Raw genomic sequence first — 16,020 nt, 5'->3', positions numbered from 1 at the left:
CAGGGTTTGGAGAAAATAAAGGAAACACCTAGCATCATAGCATCATAATTTTAAAATATCTATAAAATCATCAAAAGCTTGTTTAATTTTGTGTTTTTTTTATTTATTATTAGTGTTGCTTAATATATTTTGCTAAAATTGTTGTCTCTTTTCAGTTATCATCAGAAAAAGGTAATTAAAATTTATCAAAATGACAGATCTATCGAACTTTCAAAGAGGTCAAATTGTTGGCACTAGCGTAACGAAAACAACCGAAATGTTCGGTGTATCAAGAAGTGCTATCTCAAAGACAGCCTTTGAGAAAGAGGGAAAAACCTTCTCGTCGAAACAAAACTCAGGAAGAAAATCAAAACTTTCATATAGGGACCGTTGGACTCTTATGCGAATTGTTAGAAAAGATCACAAAAGTACAGCTCCGAAAATTACTGCAGAGCTTAATGACCACCTCAAAAATCCAGTTTCCACAAAAATTGTTCGCCGGGAGCTGCACAAAGCCGGATTTCACGGGAGGGCTACAATTAGAAAACCACTACTTTCAAAAACAAACGTTGCAAAGCGTTTAGAGTTGAGTAAAAACCTACATAAATGGTTCTTAGAGCAGTGCTATTTTCTCGGACGAGTCATACTTTACCTTATTTCCGACCACCGGCCGAGTATACGTGTGAAGACAGCCAAAAGAAGCATTTGACCCAGACTGCCTTCTAACTGTTAAACATGGCGGAGGATCTGTGATGATTTGTTGGGGTGGGGCTATAGCTTGGAAATCTGGTGGCCCAATGGTTTCCCTTCATGGCAAATTTAATAGTGAAGACTGTTTAAGCATTTTATCTGATCACATTCATCCTATGGTTGTGGAACTGTTTCCAGAGGGAAACACAATCTTTCAGGATGATAATGCACCAATTCACAAGGCTAAAGTTGTTACTGAATGGTACGAAGAACATTCTAGTGAAGGTGAACATCTTATCTGACCACCACAGTCCTCAGATCTCAATATTATTGAACATTTATGATGCATTTTAGAAAAACAGGTAAGGAGTCGATATCCTCCACCATCATCATTACAAGAACTGGAGACTGTTTTAGCAGAAGAATGGATAAAAATTCCTTTGAAAACAATTCAAACTTTGTACGATTTCATAAGCTGTAATTACTGCCAAAGGCGGTCCTGTCTCATATTAAAATAAATTTGTTTGAAATTTTAAGGTGTTCCATTATTTTGTCCAACCCCTGTATACACGTGTGTGTATGTGCGTGTGTGTGTGCGTTCGCGTGTATGTGGATCAAAACGGTTTGCTTCAAATTCCTTGGTGCTTTAAGTTTCAAAGCTTGATGCTAATACTCGGCCACTGGAAATATATATGATAGATAGACAGACAGACAGACAGACAGTTAGATAGATAGACAGACAGACAGACAAATAGATAGATAGATAGATAGATATATATATATATATATAGATAGATAGATAGATAGATAGATAGATAGATAGATAGATAGATAGATAGATAGATAGATAGATAGATAGATAGACACATATGTATATATACTTTAAAAGGAGAAAAATATACTTTCCTGATAATTATTTTCCACTTCAAGTATTATATGCTTACAAATCTTTGTCTGTACACTACTGCACCAAGGGTTTTCTAATTTCTATTTCTACAATATTACAATGTGTGTGTGTGTGTGTGTGAGAGAGAGAGAGAGAGAGAGAGAGAGAGAGAGAGAGAGAGAGAGAGAGAGAGTTTGTGTGGTCCATTGTTTCCGGCGATAAAATCAAGCCAGAAGACGAGATGAAAGCCTGTAATGTTTCATTACACTTGTTCCAAGTGACTCATACACTTGAGTTCTTATATTAATATATTACTGTACTGCATTCATTTCTTTCTCTCTCTCTCTCTCTCTCTCTCTCTCTCTCTCTCTCTCTCTCTCTTCTCTCTCTCTCTCTGTTGCTTCGTTCTGTTGATTGTGCAACAGTTTTACTAGATAACTCACGACAGACTAGCTATCTTCTGTTGAGCATGAACAAGTGTCTGATGTGTGTGTGTGTGTGTGTGTAATCGGGTTGATTAGAGCTTCGAGTTTCGGTAACAGTTTATTCAGCGACTTATTGACTCATCTATCAATAAACTAGTTTTAATATGATTAACCCTTTTATCTGCATGAGTGGCTGTGTGGTAAGTAGCTTGTTTACCAACGACATGGTCCTGGGTTCAGTCCCACTGTGTGGCACCTTGGGCAAGTGTCTTCTACTATAGCCTCGGGCCGACCAAAGCCTTCTGAGTGGATTTGGTAGACGGAAACTGAAAGAAGCACGTCGTATATATGTATATATATATATATATATATATATATATATAGATATATATATATATATGTATATATATGTGTATATGGTGTGTATGTGTGTGTGTGTGTGGGTGGTGTGTGTGTGTGTGTGTGTGTATGTTTGTGTGTCTGTGTTTGTTCCCCTAGCATTGCTTGACAACCGATGCTGGTGTGTTTATGTCTCCGTCACTTAGCGGTTCGGCAAAAGAGACCGATAGAATAAGTACTCGGCTTACAAAGAATAATTCCCGGGGTCGAGTTGCTCGATTAAAGGCGGTGCTCCAGCATGGCCGCAGTCAAAATGACTGAAACAAGTAAAAAGAGAAAGAGAAAAAGAGACATACATACATACATACATACATACATAACATACACACACACACATATACTCTTTTACTTGTTTAAGTCATTTGACTGCGGTCATGCTGGAGCACTGCCATTAGTCGAGCAAATCGACCCCAGGACTTATTCTTTGTAAGGCCAGTACTTATTCCATCGGTTTCTTTTGCCGAACCGCTAAGTTACGGGGACGTAAACACACCACCATCGGTTTTCAAGCGATGTTGTGGGGGATAAACACAGACACAAACATATTCACACACGTACATGTATATATATACATATATACGACAGGCTTCTTTCAGTTTCCGACTACTAAATCCATTCACAAGGCTTTGGTCGGCCCGAGGCTATAGTAGAAGACACTTGTCCAAGGTCCCACGCAGTAGGAATGAAGCCGCAACCATGTGGGTGGTAAGCAATCTACTTTATTTCATATAAATTTGCCATAAAGGCTTTACATAGAGGAGTAGCTGCGGGCTGGACAAAAACATTAATGAGATGAGGATGATGAACAAAAATGGGAGTGGCACCGGCATCCGCCGACCGATAACTCCCAGAAATCACTGTTCTTTCATTTTACATTAAAATACAAACATTACACATCAATCATTAATCCTCCTCGTCAGAGCTCCCAGGCAAGTGACCCGCCGCCTGCAGACAACTCCGCATCGACAGGTCGGGGCCTGCGAGGAAGAAGGCAAATTCCTCCTTGTCGAAGGTCGCTGTGACCCTCGACAAAACTTTGCACGTTATTACCTCCGCAGCCACCTGCGGAGGCCATCATGCGCTGCTTGTGCAGGCCGAGTACGCCCGGTCTCGGTCGCCCGTGCCGTTCAAAAATTTACTACCTGTCCCTCCCTCGTGGTAAAGGAGGACAAACTCCTCCTCCTCCTCCCCACGGGGAGGAACCTCGAACTGCTCTGTCAGTGGCACACTTCCCACTGACGGAGCCGTATTCGCTAGTGACACACATCCCACTAGCGGTTCTATCGGCGACCGTCCCCCGCTCCTCTTTTCCTCTTTCTTTTTGAAGCTACGGGAGCAGGGGGCTGCGTCGACAGACGCGGGGTGGGTCAGTACCCTCCTCCGCCGCCTGTACATTTTTTGGTGAGCAACCATTTTTGCTCACCTTTCTTTTTCTTTTCGTGGAGGCAACTTCCTCCATGACTTCCACCGTCTCCCCTTCCAATGAGGGGGCGGCGGGAACTTTTTCTTTTTATGCTCCAGGGCCTTACCGCGGCCATGGCGGCAGTTCTTCTTGATATGGCCAGGCTCCAGGAACAGGTGACACTTGGAGGATGGGCGTCCCTCAAGAATCACCGGATACCTAGACCCGGCCATTCTCAAAAAGTCTGGAAATACCAGACTTTCGGCTGACTGGGTCCATAGGGTCAAAACAGCTTTCGACCCCTTCCCAGTCAACCGCAGGCAGAATATTTACACCGAGGAGCTTGGTACTACTGCCACCCAGACCCCGGCGGATAGTCTCCTCTATCCACTCGGGCTCAATTCCGGGTGGCAGCCCACACACCCAAGTTCTCATTAATTTTCGCCCTCCGTATGTGGGGAGAAACAAAATCTTCTCCCCTCCCATCGGTTGGCACGCATACCCTTTTACCTCCGTAGGGGTGTCAAATAGAACACACACAGTTCCATATTTTGCACCCCTACGAATAAAACGAAAAGTTGGCAGGTACTCTGCCAACTCTTTCTCAATATCCGACTGAGAGAACTCAGCGATGGTTTCAAGGACCCTTGAGTAGGTCTTTAACACCACCGTTCTCTCAGTATAATTTTTTAGCCAATCTTTTGGGGCCACAATTCGCCACTCCAAAGCGGTATTCTTTGTTGCCATTTCCCAAAATGCAATGAAAATAAAATGTTCCAAAAATGTTCAAATAAAAAGTCGATAATGTAACACAAAGACAGAACGGAAAGACAGACGTGAGAAAAAAAGGAATGAAGGGAGACAGTTCAATTGGCAACAAAATTCTGCTACTCAGGTAATCCGCAGCACAAAAAATTAAATTTTCCGCCGTCCTCGCAATCCTTGCCTGAATGGCAAATCCAAACGTACGGGCACGAACACAGCAAAAAACAGACAAAAAATTTTCCTGGAGGGAATACGCCTCCCCAAAACACTATTCTCACTACAAAATGAGTCCTTTGGCAGAACCACAGGCAGGCAAACATCTGGGACAGAGTGGAGGCTATTACTCAACAAAAATTATTAATTACAGAGCAATAAAGCCCCCAAAAATAAAACAAACGCCTACCTGTAGTCGTGCTTCAAAATGTTCAATTTTCACGTCGCAAGATGTGACTTCTAAGCAGCATGAAAAATGCGAACTCTTCAGTCAATGAGGTAAACCAAGCTACTTACCACACAGCCACTCATGCGCCTATGTATGTATATATATATATATATGTGTGTGTGTGTGTGTGTGTGTGTGTGTGTGTGTGTGTGTGTGTGCTTGTGTGTTACCATCGGCCATCTTTCTTTCTTCTCCTAACTTGTGTTTCTTTCTTTCTCTCCGTTGTAGCTGGAACAAAGAAGATGTGTTTTGTCTGTCCCTTGTCCAAGATTGCTTTACGCGTTCACCACCACAACATCGTTTAGGCTTAGCAGCCTTTCCTGTTTGTTTTCATTGTCCTGTTTGTATTACCAATTTTGACCCTCCGCAAAATCCCAAATATAATTTAATTTGCTTTGCGGAAGCAACTATTTTATCGAAAGCGTATATTGTTGTTAAATGCTCGAAATACGAGAAGAGAAAAACAGCCAACAACTGATGAAGGGTCGTTCTTTATGTTGTTTGTCTTGTTTTCCATTTGTGTCTTTCGTTCTTCGAAAAAGCAGTTCATATTCCATGTACTCGTACTTCGTATTTTATTGTTGTACACGTTTCATGACGTCCTGTGTCCACATATGCATATATATATACGTATAGATGTAAGTATGTACATATACGTATGTATATATGCTTATATATATATATATATATATATATATATATATATATTATATATATATATATATTATTTATATTATATATATATATATGTGTGTGTGTGTGTATTTGTTTATATACGTATGTATATATGCTTATATATATATTATTTATATATACCTGGGCAAATTTCTACAAGGAATACCAGATGCTCCACCTGTACCTGGATACAACTCAGTCAACAACAACTCCCTATTTGAATGAGTTATGATACCACAAAACCTGACTTTAAAATTATTTAACAGATCCTATCAGGTGGTGCTATTAATTTAGATATGGCCTGAGCCCATCTTTGGCCGAAGCATAACTAAGTTTGATACACAACGGGCTTCCGTCAACCAAATTTCTTCACAAGGCGTTGATTGGACCGGAAATGGCTGTTTTTACTCACAGTTGAAAACTGTTCCAAAAATTTGAAGGGTAATATTTGAAAAGAAATGTTTTGCTTGAATTACAACAGTGCAACTGCAAATTACTGATTATATGTATGTATGTATGTATGTATGTATGTATGTATGTATGTATGTATGTAGATATATGTATATGAATATATGTATGCGTATTTGTACGTACGTAGAGATCCATCTGGTTTCGTTGAAAGCTTTCTAACCCAGGATATGTTGTATCCAGAGACAATCCTTGCGGTGAAAACACTCCTCCTTACACTTACCCAAAGTGCCGAGCAGTGGAACTGAACCCGAAATCCACGTGATTACAAAGCGAACTCCTTAACCATGCAGCTATGTCTGTGCCTATATAAAATCATTGTGTTGTATGTGTGTGTGCGTGTGTGTGTGCGCGCTTGAACGTGTGTGTGTGTGAGTGTGTGTGTATGCGCGTGTGTGTGTATGTTCTTCGTTTTATCTGTGTATATGCTTACACCTACTCCTATGCGTCCGATATATTATTGTTTTCAACATGAACAACTTGCTTATGTCAACAAATTTTACCAAAAACTTATTTGTATAAATTAAAATATACGTTTATTTTTTATTCAATTTAATTTTATTTTTCAGTTTGACTTTTATCGTTACCGAGTATATTTTCATAGTTTTAGTTCCGCCGATGACGTCATTGTCATCATTATTGTTGCTGCTGCTGATATTTTTTAATATGTTTTTATTAGTTGTTGCTGCTGCTGTTGGCCTCATTAATATTTTTATTTTCGTTTATGTACTCAGATTTTGCTGGAGGCTTTCCTTTTTTTTATTTTGTAGTTCATTTTATTTGTGTTATATTTAATGTTTTATTTCCTAACGAAGTCAGCTAAAACAAAATGGCTACTTTTATTCACAGCTGAAAATTGCTCCAAAAATTTGAATGATGATTTTTAAAAAGAAATATTTTGCTTGAATTACAACAGTGCAGCTGCAAATTACTATATGTATGTATGTATGTATGTATGTATGTATGTATGTATGTATGTATGTATGTATGTATGTATGTATGTATGTATGTGTGTATGTATGTATGTATGTATGTATGTATGTATGTATGTATGTATGTTTAAATATGTGTATATATGTTTATGGGCGCGTACAGATCCATCTGATTTCCTTGAAAGTTTCCTAACCCAGGATGTTTTTCTATCCAGAGACAATCCATGCAGTGGAAACACTCCTCTTCACCTGCTCCAAAGAAAGCCAATTTTGTTTCATCTGCGGGGAAAGCGATGACCTTAGTTTTTGGGGGATGCAAAAAGGTATTGTGTTTGTTGGCTATTTTCAAAAAGGCTATACCATCAATGGAGGGTACTATACCAACTTGCTGAGGTTGTTACGAAAGGCTATCAAGAACAAACGACCACGAAAATTTACAAAAGAGGTTTGATTCATCATGGTAATGCTCCAGCATACAAGTCCTAGCTTTCAATGGCTGCTGCATGTGACTGTGGTTTTGTACTGGTTGATCATCCTCACTACTCTCCTAATTTGGCCTCATCTGTCTATGTTCTGTTCCCCAACGTGAAAAAGGCACTTGGCTAGGAGCCAGTATCGCAATGATGATGACGTCGTATCTGTTGTTGATGACTTTTTTGATCACCAATTGGATCCAAGCACTTCAGCACCAATGGAAAAAATGTATGGAATGCAAGGGGGACTATATTGAAAAATAAACCTCATTTGGTCACATTCTATGAGAGTATCTTACTCTCCCTTTGGACAGCCGATCCTCGTAAAGAGTTTTTATAAGAATTTTGTACGTTCATTTCATACTTTAAGTTCACGCCTTTTAAAACTTCTTGCATGTCAGAAGTTTCAATAATTTTTATAAACAACTTCAGCAATAATCTAACGCAAGTTTAAAGCTGTGTGACATCTTGACAGTTGTGTAATAATTATAACACAAGAAATGTTTGCTGCAGTTATATTTTGATTGCAAAACTTGGCTAGTAATAGATTTGTATCTTTTTTCCTCAGGACGTTCTAGTATGCTGTGATATATGAGACACTGGTAATGTCTGTCGGTACATATTTCCCCGAATTTTTTGATTATTTTTCTTTCTTCTATTTAAAAAGGGGAATCTTTCCCGAAATATCATAGGATCATTAAACATCTTCTGTTAGGTGATACAATATCTTGTACAAAATTCTTATAAAAACTCTTTACGAGGATCGGCTGTAAAGTCCAAAGGGCGAGTAAGATACTCTCATAGAATGTGACCAATAAGGACGATATAGCTCGTAGGATGAGCTCCTGGATCTTAAGAACCTTCCGGTCCAGAGAACAAGTTGCCATCATTCCACTTTTCTCCTCCATTGTACGGCCACACCTCGAATACTGCTGCGCCTTGTGGTCTCCTCATACAGAACAAAACATCTCGGGGATTGATTAACCCTAGAGGGCACTCACTAAACGAATTGAAGGCATGACATGACTCGATTATTGGAACTGTCTTAGATCCTTGAAACTCTACTCTCTCCAGCGCGGCTGCGAACCGTACATCATTTGTACGATGTGGAGAATATACCTATTTCTTTACTACCCACAAGGGGCGCCAGCATTGCCTAAACGACTTGAACATTAGTTTCAAAGTCCATCCAAGGCTGGGACCACGGGCTATATATCCCCTGCCCAATTCAGGATCACAACATATAGGTACACTGCGACACAATTTCTTTTCCTCAACAGGCCCTGACCTGTTTAACATTGTCCCGAAAGAAATCAAGAGGAACAGGATCCCATCACCTTTAAACGGAGTCTTGACAGATTTCTTCAAGGAAAACCGGATAAGCTACCCATACTTGGATACAACTCACTCAACAAGAACTCACTACTTGAATGGACCATAAACAAAACTTGACTTAAGCAGGATTTAGATTATCCTATCAGGTGGTGTTATTAAGTTAGACATGGCCTGGACCAGTCTTTGGTTGAAACATATCTAAGTTTTTATCTAAGTTTTATCACCTTACACATTTTCGTCTGACTTCTCATCCCCGTTACACAAATGTTTTTCAAACATTTCTATCATGTGCATGTGTGGGCGTGTGTGCGAGTGAGTGTGTGTATGTATGTATGTATGTATGTATGTATGTATATATGCAAGATGTTAAAGAGAGCAGGGCCAGTTGAGGCAAAGTATTTTTGTCTTAGTGTTGTGATGTGACGAGAGGTTGATATTTGTAGAGGACGTATGCCACGAGGTTCAAGTTTTGGGTGAATTTTAAAGTTGATGTCAAACATCATTTGGGCAATAATGTTGGAATATTTCTTACACCATACAAATGATATAGTGCTCACAGCGTCATTAGGAGGAATAAAGTTTAAGCATCTCGAGCTGATCCGAATAATCACGACCTGTCATGTCGCCTATTTGTGTGTGTGTGTGTGTGTGTGTGTGTGTGTGTGTGTGTGTGTGTGTGTGTGTGTGTGTGTGTGTGTGTGAGTGAGTTTGTGCGCGCGCGAGCGTTTGATCTCTGGGGTTCTTCAATTTTTATATTTTGTTTCGTGTGGGGAGCCAACACAGGACAACAGTATTCAAGGGGAGGGCGGATGAAGGTGGAGAAGAGAAGGATAATTGTAGAAGCATCTCTAGACCGGAGAGTCATGAGGATCCAGGAGGACACCCTGTGAACCATGGCGACCGTGCTACTTATGTGGACACTCTAGCTTAATTTCTCGACAGTTACTCAGAGGTCCCTAACGGTGTTTTGATGCCAGGAGTTTTCGCCCGAGGAAAGTGTGTCTGGTGGCTTAAGTGCAACGTCTTTACCGAAGTGGATCAATTTAGATTCATTCTCGTTTAGTTACATTTTTTATTTTTCCACTCCTCGGATGACAGAGTAAATCCGATTGAAGATTAGTCCGGTCTGCTCCCTTGTCGACGACCTTCAGGAGCTTTGAGTCATCTACAGAAATTCTAATGCTGTTGCGTTTGATGATATCAATGATGACATTGATTTAAATAACGAAAAGAAGTGGGCCCGTACAGTGCATTGTGGGACTCCACCGATGTCTCTTGTTGAGCTTGATCGAAAACCATCGATCACCATATGCTGGGTTCTGTTCACTAGAAAACATTCAACCTACTTTAATAGTTCCCCTCGGACTCCAGTGCTGGATAATTTCTTTAATAGGATACTGTGGTTAACCTCGTCGAAGGTTTCGTTTAAGTCAGGATTGATGACATCTGCATTGGAGCCCTCTTACAGAGCTTTTAGGGTATCATCAAAGTGATGCAGGAGCTTTGTTAAGCAATGCATGTCATTGCGGAAAACACGCCGGTTGGAAATAAGTAGGCTGTTACTTTCCAGGAAATGAGTTACTCGAAATCTGACCACTCTCTCAATAATTTGATGATATGAGAGGTAAGTGAGATCGGTCAGTAATTGCCCTTTTTGAAAATTGGAACAATCGACTGAAACAGGGAATTATTGGAAAAATAGCCAGCGCCTAGTTATTTTATCCAGGAAATAGCTAAAGGAAATGCCATTTGATGTCGGCAAACCTGTCGGGACCTGCAGTTCAGTTGTTTGCAATTTTGTTTATTACTGATGTGATATTCTGAGCACCAATTATATATCGGATAGGAATGGGGGTTTGTTTCACCAATACTGTCAGGATTACTCATATTGGGAGTGCTGACAATGCAGCAGTATTGCTTCTGCAGAATCTCAACCATATCTTCAGTATCACTATGCAACGTGCCATCGTTATCAATCAGATGTCCAACAGATGAGATAGCGACCTTATACTTTTTGGCAAATGAGAAGACTTTGGGAGTGACGTTTATTTTCCCAATGGCCCACTTCTCTTCTGCTGTTCATCCACTATTGATGATAGTCTTCATACAGATTTGAAAATAACGTTTCTTTGATTCCAATAAAGTTTTAACTGTCGGATGCGAGTGTTTCAGCTGGCAATATTTTAGTCGGTTATGTTCTGGGTTCAAATTCTGCTGAGCTCGACTTTGCCTCCCATCCTTTCGGTGTAGATAAAATAAGTACCAGTTGAGCACTGAGGTCAATGTAATTGACTCACCCTCTCCCCAGAAATTCCCGAAATCAATATTTTAGCTGGTTGACTTTTCGATTAATCATGTATATTTTTCTTATAAGTGCTCTCAGCTATGGTCGCCTTAAACTACAAAGACGATAGCAGAGCTTGAAGCAGTACAACGACATTACACAAAGAAAGGTGCATCAATGGAACGATTGAGTTACTGGGACAGGTTGAAAGAGCTGCGACTCTATTCTCTAGAAGGAAGGCGGGAGAGGTATTCAGTGATACATATATGGAAGATACTGGAAGGACTGGTACCAAACTTTGGAATAAAGAGCTATACCAGACCACGAACAGGACGTCACTGTGCTGTCCCCATTGTGCCGACTGCTTCATCTCGGGCAAGGACGATGTACTGCAATAGCTTGGGTTTCATGGGTCCACAGCTGTTTAACTGTCTGCCGAAGCATCTGAGAAGCCTCCATGGAGTAGATGTAGACGTTTTCAAACGTGAACTTGACCTCTGGCTCGCTGAGATCCCGGATGAGCAAGAAACTCAAAGCAAGAAATCTAATCAAGAAACTCAAGAAGCCGCTCCGACAAAGGTGGGAAGTGAAAAGTGGAAAGATGATTACAATGGCGGTGCTCCAGCATGGCCACAGTCATTGGACTGAAACATATAATAGAATAATAAAAAATATATATATATATTAATATATATATATCGATACATACATACACGCACACAGACATATCTGTATGCTTTGGCAATGAACAACGTATATTTCTTACCCAAACAGGAAGAAAGGGATTGTATAACAGGCATCTATTTCCCAAAATCATAGAAACATCAGCAAATAGTAATAATCACGAACTGTAATGGACAATTGACACATAACTTTCCCCCTGGAGTATTAAGGATTGTAAACACAGATAAGTCAGTGTAATCACTTCTGGCAGAGTCACAAGGCAATGAATTTTTATGAGGGGGAGGGGTAAACTTTTTACCATTTTCATTATGTTTAAACCTCTTAAGTTATTTATTGATCCTCGGGGAATAAAACGAAGGACGAGTTCGGTGTGATTTTAAAGTCAAAACACAGAAGACCGAAACTAAATATTACTTTCTAAATATTATTTTCTGTCACTGCCACTCCACTACGCTGGCTATTCCACTACTAGCCCTTGCCATTCCAATGCCTTCGTTACTTCACCGCCGTTGGTATTCTGATATTCTATCTGCATGAAATATTGGTTTCGCAAAATCACATCCAATTTTAAGAAAGTGAAATGTGGTGGATATAAACAAGGAATTGAAAAACAGTTTGAGGATTTAACTTTCTCGAAATAAAACACACTCACGCTCACAAACGTTCCTATAAACACACACAAACTCTCATACACACGCGCGCGCACACGCACGCATGCACACACACACACACATACACCCACTCTCTCTCTCTCTCTCTCTCTCTCTCTCTTACACACACACACACACACACACACACACACACACACACGTATTTGTGTATTCACTGCACAGCAATTCAGTGTTTCACTCGAGGCGATTAGTTACTTTATATCAATAACATGACTGATCATCTCACGTCTGGAGTAACTTTTCACAGAAAGCAACTTTTGTCTCTGTATGTGTCTGTCTGTGTCCATGTATATTTATATATATATAACTGAAAAAATGCATTGTAAATAAACAACGTCAGAAAAAAACCTATACATATATTGAGGGTACAACTGGACAGGAGACAGACACAGAAGGTCCTTAATTTTTCATCAGTTATTACTCCCCAAATGGTAATACTCAGTTTCGCATGTCAGGCAAAAAGCAAACAAAACAACACAAAGTGTCACACGAAAGTAAAAAAAATGTAATTCAAGACGATGGACAAAGACGAAATAAATAGGAGACAAGCAAAATACGGCCTAGAGTCAAAAAGACAAGAGTGGTAAGTAACGCTTAGAAAAAATCCTAAAGGATACGGAAATAGGAAGACAATGTCGTTGTTTGCTTGTCTCCTAGTTAGTTCATCTTTTGTCCATCATCTTCAATTACATTTATAATTTCGTATGTCAACTCTGTATTGTTTTGTTTGCTTGAGGCCCGACATTCTCTGTGACTTTCGCAAGCACCACCAATGTGTGAAGTCCTTAGTCTTATCATTAATGGTGTGAAACTAAGTATTTTAGTTGATAACTGATGAAGAATTAGGGACCATCTGTGTCTGTCTCTTGTCCGGTTGTACCCTCAATATTCGTAAACGTTTTTTGCTTGTCGTTGTTTATTTACAATGCATTTTTTCATAGTAAATTTATATATATATATACATATACATATATATATACTCCTTCTGTATATATATATACCCTTCTTTCCTTCCTTTCCTGAGCGTCCAATAACACTATACTTGTTCCACATCCTCGCGTTGTTGTGTTTTCTCTTAGTGTTTTCATGTTTGGATTAACTATATATGTATGTATGTATGTATGTATGTATGTATGTATGTATGTATGTATGTATGTATGTATGTATGTATGTATGTATGTATGTATACACGTAGGAATATGTATATACGATTATTTTGTTTTGTTTTGTTTTGTATTTGCTTGGCAAGACTCAATGTGAAATCGTGTGTTGGAAAAGATGTTGTTAGGACACGTACTATTTTAGTTATTTTAATTATTAGTACTTTGTTAAGGCTGCGAGCTGAGAATATCGTTAACGCGTCGGACGAAAATATTTTGCGGTATTTGTTCCAACACTTTACATTCTAAGTTCAAATACTGCTGAAGTCAACCCTTCCTTTTACCCTCTCAAAATAGATAAAAATAAAGTACCAGTCGACTGGGATCGATGTAATTCTCACCACTTGTCAAAATTTTTGGCCTTAAGCTAAAATTTGATAGAATTCTGAAGGAAGGGAATGGATTGGCGAATTAATGTGAAAAGTGGTTCCAACAGAAAATCGAAGTTGACTCGTGTATTCTTATAAATCAGTTGATCTCAACATGTTCCATCTCAGTACCACCTACACTGAATAGCATTTTACAAACTCTCCTCTTCTCACTTTTTGCAATTTCCACCATCACCGCCAAAAATAGTACCTCCATAACAACAGATCATTTTCATCCAACAGAAGTTAATTTTGCACAATAGTTTATTACCAATAACATATTATATCATCACGTGCAGTATGTTTCACTTTTTGAATATTTGCATCTTAGTGCCTGCCCCTTATGTTAAATTTTTGTGGAAATTACAAAATAATGTGACGGAAGATACAGAAAAACGTTGCCAGAAAACCAACAGATCTGCGTTTAGTATAAAAGTCCTGGGGCCGATTTCGACTGTCTGATATGTTTGCACAAGGATGGCGTTTGGAAGTTTAAGTCAAATAATTGATAAAAGTTATAACTGACCAAGCCTACAGAGTGTACAACACAACACGATATAACTGATGAGTGTTTCGATAGCCTACAGAGCGTGGAGAGTGAGGGCGCGAGAAGAGGAGAGGGGGAGAGAAAGAAAAAGAGAGACGGAGACTGAGAGAGACAGACAGAGACAGACAGACAGACAGACAGACAGAAAGACAGGAGGGAGAGAGAAAGAGAGTGCGAAGAGAAAAGGGCGTAGCCAAACTGACTTATCTTCCTCTAGATATTCTTTCTGAAGAAGGTTTATTGAGAACCCAATGAGTTATAAGAAACCTTTTTTAACTGATATAGCTTTCCACCGAGCTATAACTTTGATCAGCCAGTGTTATCCAACATATGGCAGCAGCTGCTTAATAATTATGTTAGTCAGTATAATTAACAGTTACGTAGTCGGCATAATTAATAATTTTGTAATCAATATAATAAACAGTTTTACAATCGATGTAATTAATTCTGTAGATAATTAATTAATAATTGTATAGTTGATGTAATTAATAACTATGTAGTTGACATAATAAAAAGTTAGTATATTTGACCTTTTGCAGAGGAGATGGCTAAAAGCAATGATATATTTGGCAGTTGCCCGGTAGCCTCACGGATCTAGGAACCCAATTCTGATCAATAAATTCAGTAGTTTGTTGTCAATAAATGCATATTATAAAGCCCAGAGCATTGATTTGTCCGGGAGCCAATAACGGCCCTGAATAACTCGTTGACTAAACAAATGTAAAGGACAATATTTCTGAAGGGGTTGCGAGGATTGTCATGTTTAATAAAATTTAGATAATTTAGATATTTTAAAATTTGTCCAACACCAACGCGGAGAAAGAAGATAATAGAGGCAAACTCGATTTTGTTTTACAAAGAGGAGTAAAAAAATTGTCCAATATTTAGGCAGGGTAGGGTTGGTTTTTATAAGGTTAAAAACAGGTGGTCTAAGAATATATTCCAGCACACAAAGTTTCTTACAACTCTTCGAAAATAAAGATGCAAACTGGGAATTGGAATTTGGAGTCGAACTGTGAGTTCGTGCCACTTGGGCGATTTCCCCTTCTATTTGTGACCATCTGGGGTGGGGAGTCAGAAAAAAAATCAGAAGAATAATATTTTTCGTTGTTAGTATCCAACAGCAAAGTTGTAGAATGAAGTGTGACTGACAGAATGTTTTTTTGTTTTTTGCTTTTTGGTTTCTTTTTATTTTTAGACTAAATGGTTCCAAGGTTGAGCCATTTCTCTTCAGCATTGTGTCTCCGGTAATTGAATCAAAGTCCATAATCCTTGTTTAGAACACAACTCAAAATTCAGTCAATCTCAATCGAGAACGACCTCAGAACTATCGGAAAAAAGAAAAACACAGAATGAAGACGCTATTACGTGGTCGATTGTGTTGCGGGAAATAACAGCCAAATCTTTTTCAAATTACACCTTACTTTCTTCAAAA

At 39.1% G+C, this 16,020-nt stretch overlaps 1 long non-coding RNA gene across 1 annotated transcript; it reads right to left on the bottom strand.

Annotated features, from left to right (window-relative positions):
• Positions 1–460: 460 nt before the first annotated feature.
• Positions 461–15,750, bottom strand: LOC118761940. The gene is made up of 3 exons (XR_004997747.1): positions 15,738–15,750; positions 8,699–8,700; positions 461–603 (listed from the first exon to the last, which is right to left on the bottom strand). It is a non-coding gene; the product is annotated as an uncharacterized LOC118761940 (long non-coding RNA).
• Between the last annotated feature and the right edge of the window lie 270 nt (positions 15,751–16,020).

Source organism: Octopus sinensis, linkage group LG2 (genome assembly GCF_006345805.1).
Source record: "Octopus sinensis linkage group LG2, ASM634580v1, whole genome shotgun sequence".
NCBI lineage: Eukaryota > Metazoa > Mollusca > Cephalopoda > Octopoda > Octopodidae > Octopus > Octopus sinensis.
This window is presented reverse-complemented; position numbering and strand designations above follow the sequence as displayed.